This window comes from Bos taurus, chromosome 20 (genome assembly GCF_002263795.3).
Source record: "Bos taurus isolate L1 Dominette 01449 registration number 42190680 breed Hereford chromosome 20, ARS-UCD2.0, whole genome shotgun sequence".
In the NCBI taxonomy this organism is placed as follows: domain Eukaryota; kingdom Metazoa; phylum Chordata; class Mammalia; order Artiodactyla; family Bovidae; genus Bos; species Bos taurus.
In genome coordinates this window covers 24,327,407-24,352,209 of record NC_037347.1, presented here as the reverse complement: position 1 = coordinate 24,352,209, position 24,803 = coordinate 24,327,407, and the positions used below count along the sequence as shown (strand labels likewise).

The 24,803-nt window shown below is 42.7% G+C and overlaps 1 protein-coding gene and 1 non-coding gene across 12 annotated transcripts in view; one reads left to right on the top strand and one right to left on the bottom strand.

Annotated features, from left to right (window-relative positions):
• Positions 1-9,160: 9,160 nt before the first annotated feature.
• Positions 9,161-24,803, top strand: part of LOC101908144 (craniofacial development protein 2) — a 50,689-nt gene continuing 35,046 nt past the window's right edge. For 9 of the 11 annotated variants that reach the window (XM_059878876.1, XM_059878879.1, XM_059878873.1 and 6 more), the window contains exons 1-3: positions 11,327-11,414; positions 22,381-22,463; positions 24,615-24,726. The gene's annotated coding sequence lies outside the window, so the exon portion shown is untranslated. The other 2 variants (XM_059878874.1, XM_059878882.1) reach the window with 2 other exon arrangements.
• Positions 20,012-20,145, bottom strand: LOC112443081 (small nucleolar RNA SNORA43). The gene has a single exon (XR_003031351.1). It is a non-coding gene; the product is annotated as a small nucleolar RNA SNORA43 (small nucleolar RNA).

The window sequence follows — 24,803 nt, the reverse complement described above, 5'->3', positions numbered from 1 at the left end:
GTGTTCCTGAGTTACATCCTGTAGTAACAAACCAGCGATCTAATGAGCAAAATTTTTCTTTGTGTTCTGTGGGCCACTCTAGCAAATTAATCAAACCTCAGGAGGGGGTTATGGGAACCTCCAACTGAAAATAACTTCTTGGTCATGAGTGCAGGTGACAACCTAGACTTGTGACTAGTGTGTGTATGTATGTATGTGTGTGTAAGGGGAGAGTTCCACACTCCCTTGCTGAGTCTCATACGGTTATTTACACCAGGAGTTTCTGGAGTGTCTCCTGTCCTGCTCCTTATTTTGGGTCCCCTCAAAGCACAGGAGCTCATCCTTGAATCAGGGGACCCTGACCCCCATGGAAGTCATGTTCCCCTGTCTAGAACCTTGTTTCTTAGATCTACTGCTTTCTAAACTCTGACATTGGAGAGGGAGCAATCCTTCAGTCCTTGCTAAGACCAAGCTGTGTGGTGTTCCATGAGGAAGTGGAAAAACGTTCCCCCTTCTAAACACTGTCCCCCCTGGGCTTGGGTGTTACGCTAGTCATGCCTGAGCCTCACAAGTATGACAAAGCCTCCTAAAACTGACCTGTTTGGTTAATCTTTCTAGTACCTCTCTCCGCGAGGCCCAGCTAGGGAGCAGTCAGCACTTTTCACACTGTCCTCTGTCCTCTCTGCCTCTCCCAGGCTGCTCCCAGCATCTGTGCCGTGACTTCCTCCTGACAGCCCCATTCTCGACACAAAGAAACTTATGCAAACACACTTCAGGGGCAGCCAGCCCCACACAACCTGATAGATCTAGATTTCTCTTCAGGTTCAGGCAAGATCCCTGCTCTTTGTACAAAACACACACACACACACACACACACACACACCATACCACACCACACCACTCTATATCTCCAGTCTTCAGCTTCTTCCTTTCTACTGGCTCTTTCCCTTTATATTCCCACATGCTTAAAACTCTTCCTTCCTGAACTAAAGCAAGACCTTCATAGACCCATCTTCTCTATAGCTGTTTCTGTCTTTCTCATCCTTCACAGTCCACTTCTGTCTTTTAAGTGAAGTGAAGTCGCTCAGTTGTGTCTGACTCTTTGCGACCCCATGGACTGTAGCCTACTACGCTCCTCTATCCATGGGATTTTCCAGGCAAGAGTACTGGAGTGGGTTGCTATTTCCTTCTCCATCTTTCTTTTAACTTAGTATTAAAATCTTATGATTGTTACTCCAGCCATATTAGTATTATTTAAAATTTTACAGTGAACGTATATTACACTTTAAAAAATTATCATCTCTGTTATGGGTTGAATTGTGTCCACCACTCAGCCCCTCAAAAAGATACCTTTGAATCCTAACCCCTAGTACCCCAGAACATGATCTTATTTGGAGATAAGGTCTTTGCAGAGGTAATCAATTTAAAATGGAGTCATTTAGGGCAGTCCCTAATGCAGTATGACGGTTACTCTTATAAAAAGAGGAACTTTAGACATATACATATACGTAGGAAATGACATGTGATGATGAAGGCAGAGCTTGGGGTGACACCACAGAAGTTAAGGAACACCGAAGATTTCTGGCAAACCACTAGAAGTTGCGGGAAGCATAGTACAAATTTCTGCTTTAGCCCTCAGAAGGGACTAGTCCTGCTGACACTTTGGTTTCAGACTTACAGCCTCCAGAAGCAAGAGGTTTCTGCTGTTTAAGCCAAGCGGTTTATGGTTCTTTGTTAAAGCAGCCCTAACTTGGATGGAACCAATCTGTTGTTCCATTTCCATTTCTAAATGTTCTTCCTGACCTGCATACAGATTTCTCAAGAGGCAGGTCAGGTGGTCTGGTATTCTCATCTCTTTCAGAATCTTCCACAATTTATTGTGATCCACACAGTCAAAGGCTTTGACATAGTCAAGAAAGCAGAAATAAATGTTTTTCTAGAACTCTTGCTTTTTCCATGATCCAGCGGATGTTGGCAATTTGATCTCTGGTTCCTCTGGCTTTTCTAAAACCAGCTTGAACATCAGGAAGTTCACGGTTCATGTATTGCTGAAGTCTGGCTTGGAGAATCTTGAGCATTACTTTACTAGCATGTGAGATGAGTGCAATTGTGCAGTAGTTTGAGCATTCTTTGGCATTGCCTTTCTTTGGGATTGGGATGAAAACTGACCTTTCCCAGTCCTGTGGCCACTGCTGCATTTTCCAAATTTGCTGGCATATTGAGTGCAGCACTTTCACAGCATCATCTTTCAGGATTTGAAATAGCTCAACTGGAATTCCATCACCTCCACTAGATTTGTTCATAGTGATGCTTTCTAAGGCCCACTTGACTTCACATTCCAGGATGTCTGGCTCTAGGTCAGTGATCACACCATCGTGATTATCTGTATATTGTTACCCTGCTTATTTAACTTATAAGCAGAGTACATCATGAGAAACGCTGGACTGGAAGAAACACAAGCTGGAATCAAGATTGCCAGGAGAAATATCAATAACCTCAGATATGCAGATGACACCACCCTTATGGTAGAAAGTGAAGAGGAACTAAAAAGCCTCTGGATGAAAGTGAAAGAGGAGAGTGAAAAAGTTGGCTTAAAGCTCAACATTCAGAAAACAAAGATCATGGCATCCGGTCCCATCACTTCATGGGAAATGTATGGGGAAACAGTGGAAACAGTGTCAGATTTTATTTTTGGGGGCTCCACAATCACTGCAGATGGTGACTGCAGCCATGAAATTAAAAGACGCTTACTCCTTGGAAGGAAAGTTATGACCAACCTAGACAGCATATTCAAAAGCAGAGACATTACTTTGCCAACAAAGGTCTGTCTCATCAAGGCTATGGTTTTTCCTGTGGTCATGTATGGATGTGAGAGTTGGACTGTGAAGAAAGCTGAGGGCCGAAGAATTGATGCTTTTGAACTGTGGTGTTGGAGAAGACTCTTGAGAGTCCCTTGGACTGCAAGGAGATCCAACCAGTCCATTCTGAAGGAGATCAGCCCTGGGATTTCTTTGGAAGGAATGATGCTAAAGCTGAAACTCCAGTACTTTGGCCACCTCATGTGAAGAGTTGATTCATTGGAAAAGACTCTGATGCTGGGAGGGATTGGGGGCAGGAGGAAAAGGGGACGACAGAGGATGAGATGGCTGGATGGCATCATTGACTCAATGGACGTGAGTCTGAGTAAACTCCGGGAGTTGGTGATGGACAGGGAGACCTGGCTTGCTGCGATTCATGGGGTTGCAAAGAGTCAGACACGACTGAGTGACTGAACTGAACTGAACTTGGATGGAGTCTCTCACCTATCTCTCTCCACTGCCTCACCTGCCTCACACTCCTCAGCTCGCTGGGGATTTAACTGATGTCTCTGCCCTCTATTTTGCTGTAGCTTTCTCATCAAAACTACCAACCAACCACCTTCTTGTTGCTGGTTCCAACTGAAAATTCTTCAGCCCTTTCCCAGTCTCTCTGCAACCTTTTACATGTTTATCTCTTTATCTCATCCTTCTTCCTAAAACACTATCTTCTGGTTTTCATGTCACTGCACTCCTGAGTTTTTCTCCTACTTCTCTTCTTTATTAGTACCCTTTGGGTTTTTCCTTCTTTTACCCATTCTTTTGATGGAAAAGTTCCTCAGGGATTTATCTAAAGTCCTCTTATTTTGGCATGTCATTGCCTCTCTCTGAGGCTGGTGCCTAAGTCCAGGTCTTAATCAGATTTAGGTTCAAACGTGGCAAATTTCTACCAGGAGACACATAATGACCAGTTCCTTCTCTCTTTATAGTGCTTGCCGCTATTGAGGAACACAAACAGATTCATTATTTGATTAGAGGTTTGCAAGATAATATCCTTCAGTTCAGTTCAGTCGCTCAGTTGTGTCCGACTCTTTGCGACCCCATGGACTGCAGCATGCCAGACTTCCCTGTCCATCACCAACTCCCAGAGTTTATCCAAACTCACATCCATTGAGTTGGTGATGCCATGCAACCATCTCATCCTCTGTCGTCCCCTACTCCTCCTGCCCTCAATCTTTCCCAGCATCAGGATCTTTTCAAATGAGTCAGCTCTTTGCAGCAGGTGGCCAAAGTAGTAGAGCTTCAGCTTCAACATCAGTCCTTCCAGTGAACACCCAGGTCTGATCTCCTTTAGGATGGACTGGTTGGATCTCCTTGCAGTCCAAGGGACTCTCAAGAGTCTTCTCCAACACCACAGTTCAAAAGCACCAGTTCTTCTGCACTCAGCTTTATTTATAGTCCGATTCTTACATCCATACATGACTACCGGAAAAACCGTAGCCTTGACTAGACAGACCTTTGTTGGCAAAGTAATGTCTCTGCTTTTCAATATGCTGTCTAGGTTGGTCATAACTTTCCTTCCAAGGAGTAAGCATCTTTTAATTTCATGGCTGCAATCACCATCTGCAGTGATTTTGGAGCCCAGAAAAATAAAGTCTGACACTGTTTCCCCATCTATTTCCCATGACGTGATGGGACCGGATGCCATAATTTTAGTTTTCTGAATATTGAGATTTAAGCCAACCTTTTCACTTTCTTCTTTCACTTTCATCAGGAGACTCTTTAGTTCTTCTTCACTTTCTGCCATAAGGGTGGTGTCGTCTGCATATCTGAGGTTATTGATAATTCTCCCAGAAATCTTGATCCCAGCTTGTGCTTCCTCCAGCTCAGCATTTCTCATGATGTACTCTTCATATAAGTTAAATAAGCAGGGTGGCAATATACAGCCTTGACATACTCCTTTTCCTATTTTGAACCAGTCTATTGTTCCATGTCCAGTTCTAACAGTTGCTTCCTGATCTGCATACAGATTTCTCAAGAGGCAGGTCAGGTGGTCTGGCATTCCCATCTCTTTCAGAATTTTCCACGGTTTGTTGTGATCCACACAGTCAAAGGCTTTGGCATAGTCAAGAAAGCAGAAATAGATGTTTTTCTGGAACTCCTTTGCTTTTGATGATCCACCGGATATTGGCAATTTGATCTCTGGTTCCTCTGCCTTCTCTAAATACAGCTTGAATATCTGGAAGTTCACAGTGCACATATTGCTGAAGCATGGCTTGAAGAATTTTGAGCATTACTTTGCTAGCTTGTGAGATGAGTGCAACTGTGCAGTAGTTTGAGCATTCTTTGGCATTGCCTTTCTTTGGGATTGGGATGAAAAGTGATCTTTTCCAGTCCTATGGCCACTGCTGAGTTTTCCAAATTTTCTGGCATATTGAGTGCAGCATTTTCACAGCATCATCTTTTAGGATTTGAAACAGTTCAACTGGAATTCTATCACCTCCACTAGCTTTGTTTGTAGTGATGCTTCCTATCATTCTTGTTTTATTAGCTGAAATAATTTGATATGGAGAAACTTTCATTTATCAATTATTTGGTTACTTGAGGAATAATTAATATAGGAAAGGGAAAGTAAATGCCTGATTTCTTTACTGTAAAGTTTTCAAAATAATGAGTTGCTTCCCTTTTTATTATTAGAACCTGCAAAGGTGACAAATGTGTATGTTTTTCATTGTGAAATCATAGATTTAGACTTATTTGATGTATTTTAATCTGCTTCAGATGTTCTTTTTTTTAAAATTTTTTAGTTGAAAGATAATTGTTTTACAAAACTTTTCTTCCAGATCTTCTTATTGATGCTAAATGTATTCCCTCTCTTGTCAGTGGGAACCCATCAAGGTAGCTCCTGGATTCCTTTCTTGTTGCCCCAGAGTCTTTGCTTACTTTCTGCTTTGAGGAGATGCTATAGACTCCTCTTGTAGGTTTTCTGCCCTAGACTTGGTTTCAGTCACTCCCCAAAAAGCCCTCACATTTTCTTTTCTGGGAACATATGAATTTCACAATAAATAAAAGAAAGTTTCTGAGAAGAATGCATTCTTTCAGGAATAAGAGCTGGCTAGAAGAAAGGAAAATAGAGTACTTATCTAATTTGCTAATCTTGTTAAGGCCTGAAATGAATGTTGAGAATGAGAGAAGAAATATTATTTAAGTATAAAAAAGGGCAATTTGGTGTTTTTTTGTGCTTTATATTATTGTATACTACTCTTAAGTTCTCTTGTTTCAAAACTGCCTTAATTAACTACATTAGGCAAAATTGCCAATCATGCCTGACACAAAGTTTCCTCAAAATGGAATACCACCTTTTTTGCTGGTCTCATAGCATATTGGAATAATGTTTTATAGCTAGGTAAGGTGAGGAGAAAAATTTCTGGCTAGACAAAGCAGAAATGAAGAGTATAATTCTCAGAAGTTTTCTTACAGGGAAAAAATGAACTCTCCTCTGTCTGTTCTTTTCTGTACTGCCTGGAAAGCAGAACCAGTGGCTGGAACTTTAGCAGCCATCTCAGGCCATGAGGTACTAATGCATGTTGAGGATGACAAAGCAACAAAATAGAAGAATCCTGATTCCTGATACTGTAGAAATTTTTCTTCTGTAGAGGGCCAGGTGGTAAATATTTTCAGCTTTGCAGACCTAAGCTCTTTGTCACAAGTAGTCAATAATGCCCTGTTAGAGTGAAAATGGCCACAGGTAATATATAGTGAATGAATTCCAGTGTGTTTCAATATAAGTTCCAATACCACTTTACTTATGGACACTGACATTGAATCATACAATTTTCATGTCACAAAATTGTACACTTTTTTTGGAAAATGGTATTGTCAACTATTTAGAAATATAAAATCAATTCTTGAAAGTAGGCAGTGGGCCCGCATTAATGGGGGTGGGGTTTGCCAACTGCTATAGCCCACTACGGTTCCAAATTTCTCATCTTTAGGCTTTGTTTATAGGAGAGAGACTTTTATACTGTTTCTGGGAGATGGAGTTTGTTGTGACTCAGCAGAACTAGACTGATCATAAGTAGTTGGTACAGCCCCCAGGGAGCTCCATCTGCACACATCCCATAGCATCCTGCTCCAGTTCTGAAGAGTATCCCCTCTTCAGGACTAATATCGCCTGATAGTGCACCTTAGCTAGGCTTGCTCTTCCTTTCTCTCCTGTTTCCCCTACTTTTTACTGGACTTGCTATGTGTTCAGTCATGTCTGACTCTTTGAGACCCCATGGACTGCAGCACATCAGGCTTCCCTGTCCATCACCAACTCCTGGAGCTTGTGCAAACTCATGTCCATTGAGTTGGTGATGCCATCCAACCATCTCACCCTTTGTTGTCCCTTCTCCTCCTGCCTTCTATCTTTTCCAGCATCAGGGTCTTTTCCAATGAATCAGTTCTTCACATCAGGTGGCCAAAGTATTGGAGTTTCAGCTTCAGCATCAGTCTTTCCAATGAATAATCAAGGTTGATTTCCTTTAGGATTAACTGGTTGGATCTCCTTGCAGTCCAAGGGACTCTCAAGAGTTTTCTCCAACACCACAGTTCAAAAGCATCAATTCTTCAGTGCTCAGCTTTCTTTATGGTCCAACTCTCACATCCATACATGGAAAAACCACAGCTTTGACTAGACAGACCTTTGTTGGCAAAGTAATGTCTCTGCTTTTGAATATGCTATCTAGGTTGGTCATAGCTTTTCTTCCAAGGAGCAAGCATCTTTTAATTTCATGCCTTCACTCACCATCTGCAGGTATTTTGGAGCCCAAGAAAATAAAGTCTCTCACTGTTTCCATTATTTCCCCATCTACTTGCCATGAAGTGATGGGATGCCATGAGGCAATGATCTTCATTTTTAGAATGTTGAGTTTTAAGCCAGCTTTTTCACTCTTCCTTTCTCTCCTGTTTCCTCTACTTTTTACTGGACTCATTATGGGAGCACTTCCTTATGGTCACTTGTAGAAGGACTGGGTTCAGTGTCTGCTTCTGGCAACTCCAGTCTAAGTCTGTAGTCATTGTCATTGCTCAAGGAACACTTACTTCAGGCTTTAATGAAATGAGGAAGTAGTAGCTTGCTCCTTATATAAATATAACCCCAGTTCCAGACATAGCTCTTTCCCAGTATAGCAAATGACTGAGACCAGGGGCTCTGGAGTCAGCATGCTTGCATTAAAATCCTGCCTAGCCTTTCTGAGCCTCAAGATTCCTCATCTTTAAAATGGAGCTAACAAAAAAGTGTACTATTCAGCACAGAATAAATGTTCCATAATAACAGCCAGGACATGGAAGCAACCTAGATGTCCATCAGCAGATGAATGGATAAGAAAGCTGTGGTACATACACAATGGAGTATTATTCAGCCATTAAAAAGAATACATTTGAATCAGTTCTAATGAGGTGGATGAAACTGGAGCCTATTGTACAGAGTGAAGTAAGCCAGAAAGAAAAACACCAATACAGTATACCAACACACATATATGAAATTTAGGAAGATGGTAACAATGACCCTATATGCGAGATAGCAAAAGAGACACAGATGTATAGAACAGCCTTTTAGACTCTGTGGGAGAAGGTAAGGGTGGGATGATTTGAGAGAATAGCATGGAAACATGTATATTATCATATGCAAAACAGATCGCCAGTCCAGGTTTGATGCATGATACAGGGTGCTCAGGGATGACCTTGAGGGATGGGATGGGGAGGGAGGCGGGAGGGGGCTTCAGGATGGGGAACACATGTACACCCATGGCTGATTCATGTCAATGTATGGCAAAACCAATACGATATTGTAAAGTAATTAGCCTCCAATTAAAATAAAAATAAAATAAAAACAATTAAATTAAACCTGGGAAACATAATAGTAAAAGATTTGGAAAAAAATTAGAAGACTCCAGAAAAAAATCTGTATTTTTCATGAAATAAAAATGGAAATTAATGCTGTAAAAAATACTCCATAAATGTTAGTTATTATAAATATCAATATTTACAGGTTGTCCAAGGTATTTGGATGTGCTTTTCTTTCTTTTTTTTTTGCATGCTCAGTCGCTAAGTCATGTCTAACTCTTTGTGACTCCATGGACTGTCGCTCTCCAGGCCTCTCTGTCCATGGGAATTCTCAGCAAGAATACTGGAGTGGGTGCCATTTCCTTCTGCAGGGGATTTCCTGACCCAGGGATCGAACCGCATCTCCTGTAGGCGAATTCTTTACCACAAAGTCATCAGGCCACATCACTACTACTTGCAAATTCTAAGAGCATTTTCTTTGTAAATAATAAAGAAGCAGTGCTTTCTGCTCCGTGGGAAGCTGAAAACCAAACAAATGTTTTCTTTGTAGGTAATACTGGAAGATCAGTACTTCTAATTATAGTATAAATATAAAGTAAGGGACACAATCCTGCTCTAAAACTTTAGCGTTAAGTTAGACAAATGGCTGTGTGCTGAAACCAGGCACACCTGAGCCAGAATCCCAACTCCTGGCCATTCACTGGTTCCCCAGAGCTGTTATTACTGATTCACCCAACGGGGCTGCCAATACTTCTCTCCTAAGGCTATTGTGCAGATTAAACCGCACTGTGCACATAAAGCCCTTAGCTACTCCCTATAACTTCATATGTAGCGGGTACTGGTCTATTATTACCCAGAGCATGATATTCCAGACAGGAAGTGCAGAGATTCCAAATATCACTCAGGTACTTTTGCCCTGAGGACAAACGTGGCAATGGTGCCAGTTCCTGGAAGACTTTGTGGGATCATCACCTAGCTCTTTCCTTGGCCACTGAATTCAGCCTTCTTGGGTCAGTTTGCTCAAAGCCAACCCCACCATGAATGAGAGGGAAAATGAGCAGCTTCTCTGCTGCTGAAATAGAGAAAGAACAAATCTTCTGACATACTTTGCTCTGGTGGCTCCCAGCACGTCTGCACTTCAGCACCAGCCACTCAATGCTTTGTGGGTGTCACTGCACAGCAGGTTTTAAGTGCCAGTATTTGTGCATCCTTTCTGGGGCCCCCCCTGGTGGCGACAGTGCTCACAGAGCCTGCAGAGCAGGCTTCAGAGTCAAAGGGAAAACAAATCCCTTCTGTACAGACCACGAGAACTTCATCAAGGAGCCTTTTTGCTCTGCTTGGGAAGGGAGGAGAATGAAAAATGGGAAAACCACATGCTCAAAGGGATTCAATCAATATTTGCAGGCTGCCTGACTCACCAGCTTGGGCTGACCAAATAAGAACTTGCCATATTTAAGTCTTAAATAAATGATCAATAGTAGGATTGTATTTCCATGAACCAGAGAATTCTAATTTAGTGGCACAGATTTTTTTTTTAATTGAAACTTTTTTTTTTTTTTTGCCACATCCAGCAATTGCTATCAGATGCTGAATGTCTGTGGTCACACACTCAGCTTCCTGTTTATAAATGCGCTCTGTTTTCTGTGAGTCAGCGGTTTCTTGTTCTACACGGAGGTATAACCGACCACGTCAGGCCCAGAAGGTCAGACGAGCTTTGTGAATGGCCCAGTGTACATGGGCTTCTGTGCATCAGGCCTTGGGGACTGTGCAAACAGATACTTACACTGTATGTGGCCGGACACAAGCTGAAATAATTCTGCCCAGTGAGTTTGGTTTTGCATCTGGTTTGGAGCTGAACTATCATTAAAGATAACCAAAGCCGGATTCTAGTTAAAGTGGAAAGGGCAGATTTTAATCAGTAATATACGATCATACTAGGGAGAAGAATCCAAGTTAACTGAACTGAACTTCAATTTGTTCAGAGGTGACTGGGTGTTTTAACAGCAGAATGACTGGGTGGGGAGGAGGGGTGGTGCTCAGTAGAATCAGGGAAGTGAAAGATCACAGATGCGTGGTTGCTGTAGCTGCCATTAGATCAGCAGCGTCTGTTAGCTGACAGTTATATCAGAGTTAGAATTCTGTCCTCCCACAAAGACTGGGAGACAGAGGCCCTGTTCTTCCTGATGATCACATTGTAAGGAATGGCTTCCAGGTCCTTGAGAAGGACACTCGTGAGTTGTAGGAGACACGTGTGTATCTCAAAGGGACAGAGGAAAGGTTCACAATGGCAATCCCTTTCCAGTAAATGCTCTAAGAAAGGGTGGTCAGGGCTCAGTCTCGGGTGCTAGTAGCTGGAACAGACAGTAAATTCTTGAGTTTCCTCAGGCAAGCACTTTAAGGGCAGCGAGAGTCATTCTGGTAGTGTGGCCTTGAGCTGTCAGAATTTTTTTTTTCAAACTGTTCATTTTAGATTGAAGTTTAGCTGATTAACAATGTGGTGATAGTTTCAAGGACTCAACCATATATATGCATGTATCCATTCTCCCCCAAACTGCCCTCCCATCCAGGCAGCCACAAAACATCGGGAGGAGTTCCCTGTGCTATACAGTAGGTCTACATGTGGACATACACCATTTTAAATATAGCCGAGTATACATGCCGATCCCAAATTTCCTAACTATCCCTTCCCCCGGCGTGTTCGTGTCTGTTCAGGTTTTTTAGGCCAAGGCTGAGGCCCAGCTGAGAAGAGGGATCAGAGGAGTCCGCCTCGAGTCAGTCAAGGAGAGAATCTTTGTCTCTGTGAAGCCCAAGGTCTGTGGTTTGTGCTTTACTACCTCCTCTGGCAACACTATTTCCCTACCTAAAGTCAGGCCTCCTGTCCCCCTCAGTGGCCTTCTAGTGGGGTTAGAACTTCACGTGTCTAATCGCCTTAAAGAGCATCTGGGTTCTGGACTTTTCCCACCTCGCTTCCCTCTCCAGCCATGGCCCTGCTGCTCTGTCTACGAATGTGGCTTTTCTTCCTCTCCCTTTACCCCACCGGGTAAGCCAGCTGCATGCCTCCTTCAGAGTTCCATTTATTCTTCCCCTCTTCCCTGGAAAAGCCTTGCCTGATCTCCAAGAGCTGGGTTTGGAATCCCCACAACTATCACACCGAATTTTAGTGTCTGTTTCAGTGTCAGTTTTCCCCAACATTCTGTAAGCTTCAGGAAGGCAGGGACTGGCTTCAGTTCATCCTTATCCCCCAGAACTTAGCAGCAGCAGGTGCTTCATAAATGCTTGCTGAGCAAGCGAGTGGGTACTCCTTGTCCTTTGATGCCTCCTGCCAGGACCCTGTTCTTAGCAGGGTTTGAATCCCAGCTTCATCACTTACTCGCTGTGGGACCTTGCTAAATCACTCTGTACCTAAGTTGTTTCATCAGTAAGATGGGTTCATGACAACATCCACTTCACAGGATTGTTGTGAAGATTTAATGTTATATGTGTACAGTGTTCAGAACAGAACCTAGCACCATGGTAGTGCAAGATTGTTGTTCCTATTGTTCCAAGGATGCAATCTGATACTCTCTGCCAGTGGTTTGTTGAATGAATGGCTGAATGAATTGATAAACATCCAGCATGTCATGTCCTTGCTTCCTCTCCCCTCTGGACAACATTTCCACTTTTGCCTTTACTGCTTCTGTTTTCTAACTCAGAGGAGTAAGCTAGAGGGATCTGGAGCCTTCTCTCACCTAAATAAGGGAGACAAGCCTGTGAAGCGAAAGTATTGCTGTGGCCATTGTGGAAAATACAGTCTATCATGACCCAGAACCTGAAGAAGAGGGTATAAAGCATTAAACAATGAATTGGAAGAGGCCAGATGAAAAGCTAGATTTCTGCCTTTCTGAGGCAGAAGCTTCCCAATGAGGGAAGAAGATGTAAAGAGTGAGCTATGTGTGTGGCTCCATGAGAAAGGTGGTGAGAACCCTAGCTTCTCCTGAGTAAAAAGCCTGCAGTGAAGGGGGGAAGAAACGCAGGACAGGAGGGTACCAGGGCAGAGGGGAGCTGGGTCTTTCTGCCCAGATGTAGTTCAGGAGATGTTGGTCCACAGAAAAGATGCTGCTCCATAAAGAAGCTCTTGACCACCACGGTGACTGAGTGGTAGAATAAGAAAGACTGAATGTAGTGTCTGGGGACATGGGCATTGGGCAGCTGTAGGAAATCCCACCCCACCCCATCCTGACCATGGAGAGCACTGCGAGCTCTCTCAGAAAGTATCTTCTGGGGTCAGGGTAATGTAGCCTTATGCCCAACTGAACTAAGGACCTTAGCAGTGAAGCCCAGCTCATTGATAGCTGTTTCTCATGCCCGTAGAGAAGGCAATGGCACCCCACTCCAGTACTCTTGCCTGGAAAATCCCATGGATGGAGGAGCCTGGTAGGCTACAGTCCATGGGGTCGCGAAGAGTCAGGCACGACTAAGTGACTTCACTTTCACTTTTCACTCTCATGCATTGGAGAAGGAAATGGCAACCCACTCCAGTATTCTTGACTAGAGAATCCCAGGGACAAAGGAGCCTGGTGGGCTGCTGTCTATGGGGTTACACAGGGTCGGACATGACTGAAGCAACTTAGCAGCAGCAGCAGCATGCCCATAATTGTAGCTTTGCAGAGGCAACTGTTTTGAGGTTTGCTTTGCTGTTTTTAAATTAGCAACTGATTTATTAAGGTTTCACATTTAAAAACCTGGCCCTACCTTTAGCTTTTAAGAGAAGTTTGTGAATAAAGTTTGCTGGTCTTGCAAATATTATTCAGGTCATTGTTTTGGGGGAGAAATTTGCTTAATGTTTGGTTCCCTTTATGAAGCTAAACACATTCAAATATTTCAAATGATGTTATATTTTAATATGTTTATTTCCACTTCACGAACTTTCTGCTTTATTTCCACTTCAATTTTCTAACGTCCCAAGAAAAAACAGAACAGTAAGATTTTCACTTAAAAATAATGTTATCACTTCTTAGACTTCTGGCTAAGATCAAGGGTAGAAGTAATACACTAACACTGTCAGTCAACTATACTTCAATAAAATATATATATTAAGAAAAAATAATATATTAAAATCAATTACTCAGTTATAAATTTCAAATTGGAGTTATAAGGCTGATCTTTTATTCTAATAAGCCCAGCTCCTAAACATTATAAACATTTGTATGCATTAATATAAAACATCAATATTATTGCTTGGTATCCTTAAACATTTTTGTATGCAATTCCAAACCTCCCTGTTTCCACTAAGGAGACTACTGTACCTCCCCACACTATATTTAGGGATAACTTTCTCAGTTTGCTTGTCTTTGAATTAGACCAAACTCAGATGACCTGGCCAGGGGCATGAGACCCTGGCGGAATGTATCTTATCCTACTTCTAGTTGCTACCTAATAGATATCACAACTTTAAGAAGATGACCTCTACCCTTTAAGGTCAAATTATAAACTTCCTAATTCTGTGATCTGCTCAAAGAGATTGAGATTCACACTTGGGATTATCGGTTGATTAAAGTCCCTTGAAAAAGACATGTATGTATATTAAGAAGCAAAGAAATGCAAAAACCCAGAGAGGAACTTGCATTCTTTCATATCCATAAGCTCTCCAGACCCTAAGATCATAAAAATGCTCTCTGGATGAATTTTGCACAGCTATCTCAGCTTCTCTGAATTGTCAGTCAGTCCCTGCAGGACCATTCAGCTGACACGGGGAGATGAGGTTTCTCTCTGTACATGCTGTTCTCTACTGGGGATCACCATGGAGCCCTGAACCAGGGCCTCTGCTAAGCTGTCCTGTCCAGGAAATTTTGTGTGAATTAGCAAAAGACACCTCTTCTTCCATACAGAACTGCCCCCAGCAAGGGCTCTAACCTGGAGAGTGAACACAAGGAAGGTATTTCAGCCTCATTTGCCTCTGGTTCCAGGTACTTTGTGAAGAGCAAACAATACAGTTGTCCCTGGCAGCCCTACACTGCCTCTCTAATTCCAGAGCTGAAGATCGCTCTTGCACAGGAAGTTAGGAGAAAAGAGTAGCCCACCAGGCTCTTCTGTCCACAGGGATTCTTAATGCCTTCCTCCAGTTCCAACCCACAAGACTGAAAACATCCACAACTGCCAAGTTATCCTGACTAGCAAGCATAATATTTCTTCTACAGGAAAGAAATCTGGGCTCAAAATCCAGGTTCAGTGGCAGGGAGATAAGGTCGTCTTTGCAGACTTACCACAAAGGAAGACTTCTAGGATACATTCCTTGCCATTTCCGGACCCGTTTCCACACCTGTGAAGCAGGATAATCTCTACACTAGTGCTTCTCAACTGTTGTTCTGCATTAGGCCACCCGGGAATCCTGTTGAAATATAGATCCTTTTTAGTGGGGAAGACTCAGAGCCTGGGCTTCTGCACTCCTAGCTCAATTCAGTTCAGTCACTCAGTCTTTGCAACTCCATGGACTACAGCACACCAGGCTTCCCTGTCCATCACCAACTCCCAGAGCTTGTTCAAACTCATGTCCATTGAGTCTGTGATGCCATCCAACTATTTCATCCTTTGTGTCCCCTTCTCCTGCCTTCAATCTTTCCCAGCATCAGGGTCTTTTCTAAGGAGTCAGTTCTTTGCATCAGGCGGCCCAAAGTACTAGAGATTCACCTTCAGCATCAGTCCTTCCAATGAATATTCAGGACTGATTTCCCTTAGGATTGACTGGTTTGATCTTGCAGTCTAAGGGACTCTCAAGAGTCTCCTCCAACACCACAGTTCAAAAGCATCAATTATTCAGCACTCAGCCTTCTTTAAGGTCCAACTCTCACATCCATACATGACTACTGGCAAAACCATAGCTTTGGCTGCTGCTGCTGCTGCTGCTAAGTCACTTCAGTCGTGTCCGACTCTGTGTGACCCCATAGACAGTAGCCCACCAGGCTCCCCCATCCCTGGGATTCTCCAGGCAAGAACACTGGAGTGGGTTGCCATTTCCTTCTCCAATGCATGAAAGTGAAAAGTGAAAGTGAAGTCACTCAGTCATGTCCGACCCTCAGCGACCCCATGGACTGCAGCCTACCAGGCTCCTCCGTCCATGGGCTTTTCCAGGCAAGATGTACTGGAGTGGGGTGCCATTGCCTTCTCCGATAGCTTTGGCTAGATGGACCTTTTTCAGCAAAGTAATGTCAGTTCAGTTCAGTTCAGTTCAGTAGCTCAGTCATGTCCGACTCTTTGCGATGCCGTAGACTGCACCACACCAGGTTTCTCAGTCCATCACTAACTCTGGGAGCTTGCTCAAACTCATGTCCATTGAGTCGGTGATGCCATCCAACCATCTCATCCTCTGTCGTCCCCTTCTCCTCCTGCCTTCAATCTTTCCTAGCATCAGGGTCTTTTCAAATGAGTCAGTTCTTCACATCAGGTGGCAAAAGTATTGGAGTTTCAGCTTGAACATCAGTCCTTCCAATGAATATTCAGGACTGATTTCCTTTAGGATTGACTGGTTGGATCTCCTTGCTGTCCAAGGGACTCTCAAGAGTCTTCTCCAATACCACAGTTCAAAACCATCAGTTCTTCAGTGCTCAACTTTCTTTATAGTCCAACTCTTACATCCATACATGACTACTGGAAAAACCATAGCCTTGACTAGATGGACCTTTGTTAACAAAGTAATGTCTCTGATTTTGAATATGCTTTCTAGGTTGGTCATAGCTTTTCTTCCAAGAAGGAAGCATCTTTTAATTTCATGGCTGCAGTCACCATCTGCAGTGATTTTGGAGCCCAGAAAAATAAAGTCTGTCAGTATTTCCATTGCTTTCCCATCTATTTGCCATGAAGTGATGGGACCAGATGCCATGATCTTAGTTTTCTGAATGTTGAGTTTTAAGCTAACTTTTTCCCTCTCCTCTTTCACTTTTATCAAGAGGCTCTTTAGTTCTTCTTTGTGTTCTGCCCTAAGGGTGGTGTCATCTGCATATCTGAGGTTATTGATATTTCTTCTGGCAATCTTAATTCCAGCTTGTGCTTCATCCAGCCCAGCATTTCGCTTGATATACTATGCATATAAGTTAATTATATGCATTGCTAAGTGTTGCTTATTGACCTGCATACAGATTTCTCAGAAGGCAGGTCAGGTGGTCTGGTGTTCGTATCTGTTTAAGAATTTTCCACAGTTTGTTGTGATCCACATAGTCAAAGGCTTTGACATAGTCAATAAAGCAGAAATGGATGTTTTTATGGAACTCTCTTGCTTTTTCAAGGATCCAGCGGATGTTGGCAATTTGATCTCTGGTTCCTCTGCCTTTTCTAAATCCAGCTTGAACATCTGAAAGTTCATGGTTCACATATTGTTGAAGCCTTGCTTGGAGAATTTTGAGCATTACTTTGCTAGCGTGTGAGACGAGTGCAATTGTGTGGTAGTTTGAGCATTCTTTGGCATTGCCTTTCTTTGGGACTGCAACGAAAACTTACCTTTTCCAGTCCTGTGGCCACTGCTGGGGTTTTCCAAATTGTCTCGCATATTGAGTGCAGCACTTTCACAGCATCATCTTTTAGGATTTGAAATAGCTCAACTGGAATTCCATCATCTCCACTAGCTTTGTTCATAGTTATGCTTCCTAAGTCCCTCTTGACTTCACATTCCAGGATGTCTGTCTCTAGGTGAGTGATCACACCATCGTGGTTATCTGGGTTGTGAAGATCTTTTTTGTACAGTTCTCCTGTGTATTCTTGCCACCTCTTCTTAATATCTTCTGCTTCTCTTAGGTCCATACCATTTCCGTCCTTTATTGTGCCCATCTTTGCATGAAATGTTCCCTTGATATCACTAATTTTCTTGAAGAGATCTTTCCCATTCTATTGTTTTCCTGTATTTCTTTGCATTGATCACTAAGGAAGGCTTTCTTATCTCTCCTGGCTATTCTTTGGAACTTTGCATTCAAATGGATATAGCTTTCCTTTTCTCCTTTGCCTTTCACTTTTCTTCTTTTCTCAACTATTTGCAAGGCCTCCTCAGACATCCCTTTCACCTCTTTGCATTTCTTTCTCTTGGGGATGATCTTGATCACTGCCTCCTGTACAATGTCATTAACCACCGTCCGTAGTTCTTCAGGCACTCTATCAGATCTAATCCCTTGAATCTACTTTTCACTTTCACTGTATAATCGTAAGAGATTTGATTTGGTCATACCTGAATGGTCTGTTAGTTTTCCCTACTTTCTTTAATTTAAATCTGAATTTTGCAATAAGGGGTTCATGATCTGAGCTACAGTCAACTCCCGGTTTTGTTTTTGCTGACTGTATAGAGCTTTTCCATCTTTGACTGCAAAGAATATAATCAATCTGATTTTGGTATTGACCATCTGGTGATGTCCATGTGTAGAGTCTTCTCTTGTGTTGTTGGAAGAGGGTGTTTGCTATGATCAGTGCATTCTGTTCGCAAAACTCTGTTAGCCTTTGCCTTGCTTCATTTTGTACTCCAAGGCCAAATTTGCCTGTTACTCCAGGTATCTCTTTACTTCCTAATTTTGCATTCCAGTCCCCTATAATGAAAAGGACATCTTTTTTAGGTGTTAGTTCTAGAAGGTCTTGTGGGTCCTCATAGAACTGTTCAACTTCAGCCTCTTCAGCATTACTGGTTGGGGCATAGACTTGGATTACTGTGATATTAAATGGTTTGCCTTGGAAATGAACAGAGATCATCCTGTCATTTTTGAGATTGCATCCAAGTACTTCATTTCAGACTCTTTTGTTGATTATGATGGCTACTCCATTTCTTCTCAGGGATTCTTGCCCACAGCAGTAGATATAATGGTCATCTGAGTTAAATTCACCCATTCCGGTCCATTTTAGTTCACTGATTCCTAAAATATCAATGTTCACTTTTGCTGTCTTCTGTTTGACCACTTGCCATCTCCTGTTTGACCACTTGCCATCTCCTGTTTGACCACTTCTAATTTACCTTGATTCATGGACCTAACATTCCAAATTCCTATGCAATATTTTTCTTTATAGCATCAAACTTTACTTCCATCACAGTCACATCCACAACTGGGTGTTGTTTTCACTTTGGCTCCATCTCTTCGTTCCTTCTGGTGTTATTTCTCTACTTTTCTCCAATAGAATATTGGGCACCTACCGACCTGGGGAGTTCATCTTTCAGTATCATGTCTTTTTTGCCTTTTCATGCTGTTCACGGGGTTCTCAAGGCAAGAATATTGAAATGACTTGCCATTCCCTTCTCCAGTGGAGCATGTTTTGTCAGAACTCTCCACCATGACCCGTCTGTCTTGGATGGCCCTACATGGCATGGCTCATAGTTTCATGAGTATTGTAAAGTAATGACTCTGCTCTTTAATATGCTGTCTAGGTTTGTCATAGCTTTTCTTCCAAGGAGCAAGCATCTTCTAATTTCATGGCTGCAAGTCACCATCTGCAGTGACTTCGGAGCCCCCCAAAATAAAGCTTCTCACTGTTTCCATCATTTCTCCATCTCTTTGCCATGAAGTGATGGGACCAGATGTCATAACCTTAGTTTTTTGAATGTTAAGTTTTAAGGCAGCTTTTTCACTCTCTTCTTTCACTTTCATCAAGAGGCTCTTTAGTTCATCTTCACTTTCTGCCATAAGGGTGGTGTCATCTACATATATGAGGTTATTGACATTTCTCCCAGCTATGTTGATTCTAGCTGCATTCCTAAGAAGCCCCCAATTGTTGACAGAGCTTCCAGGTCTTGAACTTCACTTTGAGTAGCAAATGAATATGGACAATTCTAAGGCTGCTATTTTATGGTTACAAACTATCTGGTGAGAACAACCACCTAATTGCCTTATGCTGAGGATCAGCACTACAGAGTTAGAGGTGGCTTTTTAGTTAAACTCCATATCTAACAGTTGCAAAGCAGAAATGTTTATATATATATATTTATATATATATATATGTTTTTTTCTTTTTTAAGAAATTTATTTTTAATTGAAGGATAATTTATAATATTGTGTTGGTTTCCACCACACATCAACATGTATTAGCCATAGGTATATATGTCCCATCCATCCCCATCCCACCCCTCTAGGTTGTCACAGAGCCCAATTTGAGTTCCCTGAGTCACACAGCAAGTTCCCACTGACTGCCTATATTACATATGGTAGTGTATATGTTTAATATATTTTTGAAGTCTAGTCCTCCTCTCCATTTTTTCTTGGTGTTCCAACCTCCCCAACCCTAATCCCACTTTTTAAAAAAAAATATACCATTTCACGACATTTGTGGCAAACAGAGAAAAGGACAGTGTTTCCAGAATCAAAGTTGAAAGCATGAGGAAACTTCAATAAAAACATTTTGAGGAGGGTAAAAATGTGTTTTCTGATAAACTTTATTTTTTTTTTTTTTTTTTTTTTTTTTTTTTCTTCCACTGATGTTCGGCTACAAACCATTCTTAGTGCCCACGGTTCTGAGCACTGAGCGTAGAAATAGCCGCTTCCTCTCTGCCCCAACGGCACAGGCGCAGCAGGGCGGCCACACCTGTGGTGCCGGCAAATCCGGCATCTGCAGGGCAGTCTCTGATAAACTTTAAATGATGCTTTTGGAGACTGGGGACGGGGCACTGATGAGTATTTTAGAGAAAACTGGGTAGTTGATGAAACATCTTAATAACACATGACATTAAACACCAAGAACACATGTCCTGTTATCTGATTCAGAAAGTGTGTTCTGACCCAAATATTTGAAATAGTGGTTGTCTCAGAACACCCATGGCAAAAAGTCCCTGTAAGGTTAGTTTCATAGAAGCTGTGAAAAAAAAAAAAAAAGGCTTTTTTATGAAAAAAGCTTTCATAGAAGCTTTCCCCAGGGGTAGAGGGTGGAAATGCACTGTTCTGTATGCAGGCTCCCAGACACATATAGTCACACACACACATACACACTCTACACTACACACACATACAGCACACTTACACAAAACACCATATAGTCACACATTTTAAACTGGCAGAAAACTAAAATACTGATCAAAGAATGTCTTCTAATAGAAGCTTCATTTGCTTCCTCACAAAATTGTTAAATCTCTCTTTAGCCCTTTCTCCTGACACCCCAAGTGACCCTGTGTGCTGCCAAGTACCCCAGGCTTCCTTCTGAAAACCTAGACTTGGCCGATGATCCCTGGCAGACTGAGCGGCCAGGGCCAGTTTGCATGCCCACCGTCCCGCTGGCAGCCCTCCGCAGCAGCACTGCAGGAAAAGGCCAGCAGTACAGCCGCACCTCTCCCCCTGCTTTGGGTTTTGTGGGTCTTTGGGCCAGGATTTGGTATTCAAGCTAGTAGGCCCAGGGCATCTTGTGGGGACAAAACCATCCCATAAAAGCTGAGCTGTCTCCAGTCACCACCAAGACAGATCAGAATGTAAGTTATCTGCTCTTTGGCAGTTTTTGTTTAAGTTGCTAAGTCATGTCCAACTAATTGCAACCACTTGGACTGTAGCTCACCAGGCTCCTCTGTCCATGGGGATTCTCCAGGCAAGAATACAGGAGTGGGTTGCCATTTCCTTCTCCAGGGGACCTTCCCCACCCAGGGGTTAAACTTTCATCTCCTGCACTGGCAGGTGAATTCTTTACCACTCAGCCACTAGGAAAGCTGTTATGTAATGATTACTGACACATCCCGCTGGTTTTATCAGCTTCTCAATAATAATGTTGGATCTGACCCACAGGGTGAAATGACCTGGGCCCACATTGCTGAGGGTAGCAGCTCTTAGTCTTTTGATGTGATTCTTGACTGTCTGTCTTTGAATTCCAGCCCACATGTTGGGGGGAAACAATCTCCTGAGCTCAGAGACCCTCTTGTCCCCAAAAGGTGACAACTGTACCGCAGTAACATGTCAAGAGATATTAGTATCCCAACCCTGCATTTTGGGGAGTGATTTGCACAGTGTTTGCTGCAGGGGTGTGGTGGAGAGAGGGTGAATAGGTCTCAACTGGAAACTGTTCACCCCAGGGTTCAGACATGCCTAGACATATCCAGGGAACTTAAACAAAATTGCAAGGAATATCTGGCACATTTTCTTCCCTCCTTCCTTTGCATGAGAGACAAGAACAATTTGGGGTGACTCATGTTATTTGGCTTAACTACAATATATCAGGGTCAAGGGTAGGAAAGGAACTATTTTGAACACAGAAGTGTTGTTTTCACTCAGATTGTCCCATGAGACTAAAGTCCCTGTGAATTCTGACCCGTGTGCTGCGGGGAAGAGCCCTGGGGCCACGATGCATGTAGACTTGTTTGGGAGTCTAGGGCAGCACAGTGTGGGTAGGAGGCTGGGAGCCTTGTGCTGGCGTTTATTAAATGTGTGATACAGAATTCATGTACCTAGATCCTGACACATGGGAAGTGCCCAGTTAAATACTGTTTTTTAGTATCATTTTTCCCCCTATCTTCACAATCACCCCATGAGGTGGATATATTATTCTCATTTTACAGATTGCAGCAAAGTTAGGACATGCCTGGTGGCTCAGCAGTAAAGAATTTACCTGCAATGCAGGAGATGTGGGTTTGATTCCCCAGACGGGGAAGATCCCCTGAAGATAGAAATGGCAACCTACTCCAGTATTCTTGCCTGGGAAACCCCATGAACAGAGGAGCCTGGTGGCCACAGTCCATGGGGTTGCAAAAGAGTTGGATATGACCTAGCAACTAAACAACAACAACAGCAAGAGGTTAGGCAATGCTCCCACATGATACACCTGATGTGTGCAGAAAAAGATGCTAATTTCTATGCTCCTATCCATCAAGGCAAATTCTGTGGAACTCATAGCAACCTGAACAGTGAACTTTGTTCATCAACGGATTCAAATACATCAAATGGGCTGAAACAGGTATGTGGTCAAGCCAACCAAGGCTGGGAAATACTACCTCTATTCTGGGTGGTCGTAGTCCAGTGATAAATCCAGGGAAATGGAAAAGAAGAGAAAGTGGATGGTGGGGGAAATAGGCAACGTGCCATATAGCCTGAAATAGGATCCTGCCCTCTCTAAGTGCAAAACTAAAGTAAACTTCGGCTTCTCTCTAAAAAGAGAAGCAAAAGTTGAACAGCTAGAGACCAAAAGTGACCATGAAGAATTCTGTTGGCCTCAAGAAATGTATTTGTATTGTTTAAATATTCCTCTTATTTTCAGTCTTTCCTTTGCAAAAAGTTTAAAATTGATTCTAGAGATAAAACACCAAATGAAATGGAAAATTGTATTTTACAGTAAATCAAGTGGAAACTAATCTCATATCCTAGACCTTTTGTTCTTTTTCTTCTCATTTTTCAAGCAAACTATGAGAAATGGATTGTGTAACTTTGCGGGACTTATTTATTGTTAAACCAGGAAATTCTTGCAAAACTACAGTATTTAAAGGAAGAACATATTACACAAATGCTAAAAAATGAGTATGAAAACATTTCTATTGGGAAGGTAAAATTATGGGAAAGAATGTTTGAGATTTTTAGAGATTTAGGTCAGCATTTAAATAAACATGTTTGTCATGATCTCTTTCCTCTCCAAGTGGGAATCCTTCATCTCTTACTCTAATTTCCCACTGTCCTAAAATGTTTTACCCAAAATATTAGTAAGTGTGCCATCTATTTTCTGCTATGAGTCAAATTATACAGGGGGTTGTTTATTCTCCCATAAATCTTCCTTAGGGTCTAGAGGCATTGACATTCACAAATGGGAATAACTGCCCTGGAGTTACTCCTTCGAGACGTTGTGCCACATAGCTGTCCCTTCTATTGCTGTCATCTATTGGGGTCACAAAGAGTCGGACACGACTGAGCGACTGAACTGAACTGAACTGATTAACCCCCTGGTTCCCTCCCAGGTTTCACTGACATCTTCAGCACGTAGCTCATTGTCCTTCCAGCACCAGTCTGGTGTTAGTGACCTCATCCTTGTTGATTTCAAGTGACCACATGGGCAACTCATCCTTCACCTTGCCGTCCATTTCCTGGAACTCCTCAAATACGGTGGCTGACACATTTGTTCCACTTAGTCCACATAATCCCACCACACACTGTGGCTCTTGTCATCTCTTATAATTGTTTTAACCCTGTTAACCTACTATCTCACCCTCAGACAGAACTTCTTATATTTTCAGCTATATCTTCTCTTCACTCCCTGATCACCTGAACGTCAGCCTCGTGCAGATCATTAGTCCCTGGATCTCTTTAATCTTCTTCCAGTCTACTAGCACCTTCCTGGCCTCATTCTTAAACTGTTTAACCCCAATTCATCCAGCACCCTTTTACCCACACTCCAGAGTCCTCAAGCCCTGTCCTTCCACTGCCTTGTGTAGAAAATCTGAACAGGGTCACAATCCTCCCATGTGAGTGAGATGGGAAGGGAGTAGAATAAGTACAGATGTGTAAAAGAAACACACCAGGGGGACCAATTTGGAAATGACTGAACTTGTTCCTCTGAAGAAAGTGTTTGCTACCTGTATTGGATGTTAGCCCAGGAAAGGCGTGAACACAAGAGACAGTACCCAGGAAGACGATATGGGCCTTGCTTGGGCAATTCAAGAAGAGTGTGATAAGGGGACTGTTTCCAAAGTTGAGCAGAATACAGGGAAACCACAAGTGATAGCGAAGTGCTGTCAGCTAGCTACAAAGGGCACTTACTATCCTTTGGCCTGAAGGGGCTAAGGGAGGAAGTCCCATGTAGAGCCCCAGAGAAAAAGCTGTGTGAAGAGGGTCATAGCAAGGACTGCAGCCAGATGGCCCACAGGAACCCTACAGGGAAGAAGCAGGGAATGAATGCCTTGACCTCACTCTCCTCCCACCCTCCTCCTTCTTTGCTCAGGCTCTGCATCAGCTGAGCTAACCAGAAGTCAGAGGGTGAGATATATGGGCTCTTGATGTAGCCCATATATCTTATCCTCCCTGGGAACAGAGCAAGGAGGAGAGTCTATATGGAGGTACAAAATGGAAACTTCTCACAGCCACCAAAATCCTAATTGTCCACTTCTTCTCCCTCCTCATGCAGGCAATATTCATGGGGACTCAATATTATATTGTTAATTACCACTAGGCCGTATAACATAATGGATCCGAATAGCTAACACTCTTTGAGGACTTACCATGGGTTGTATACCTGAGTAAGTATGTTCCTAGATTGACTTATTTAATCTTTGCAACAATTCTGAGGTAAGTAAAATTAATTTTCAGAGGTTTA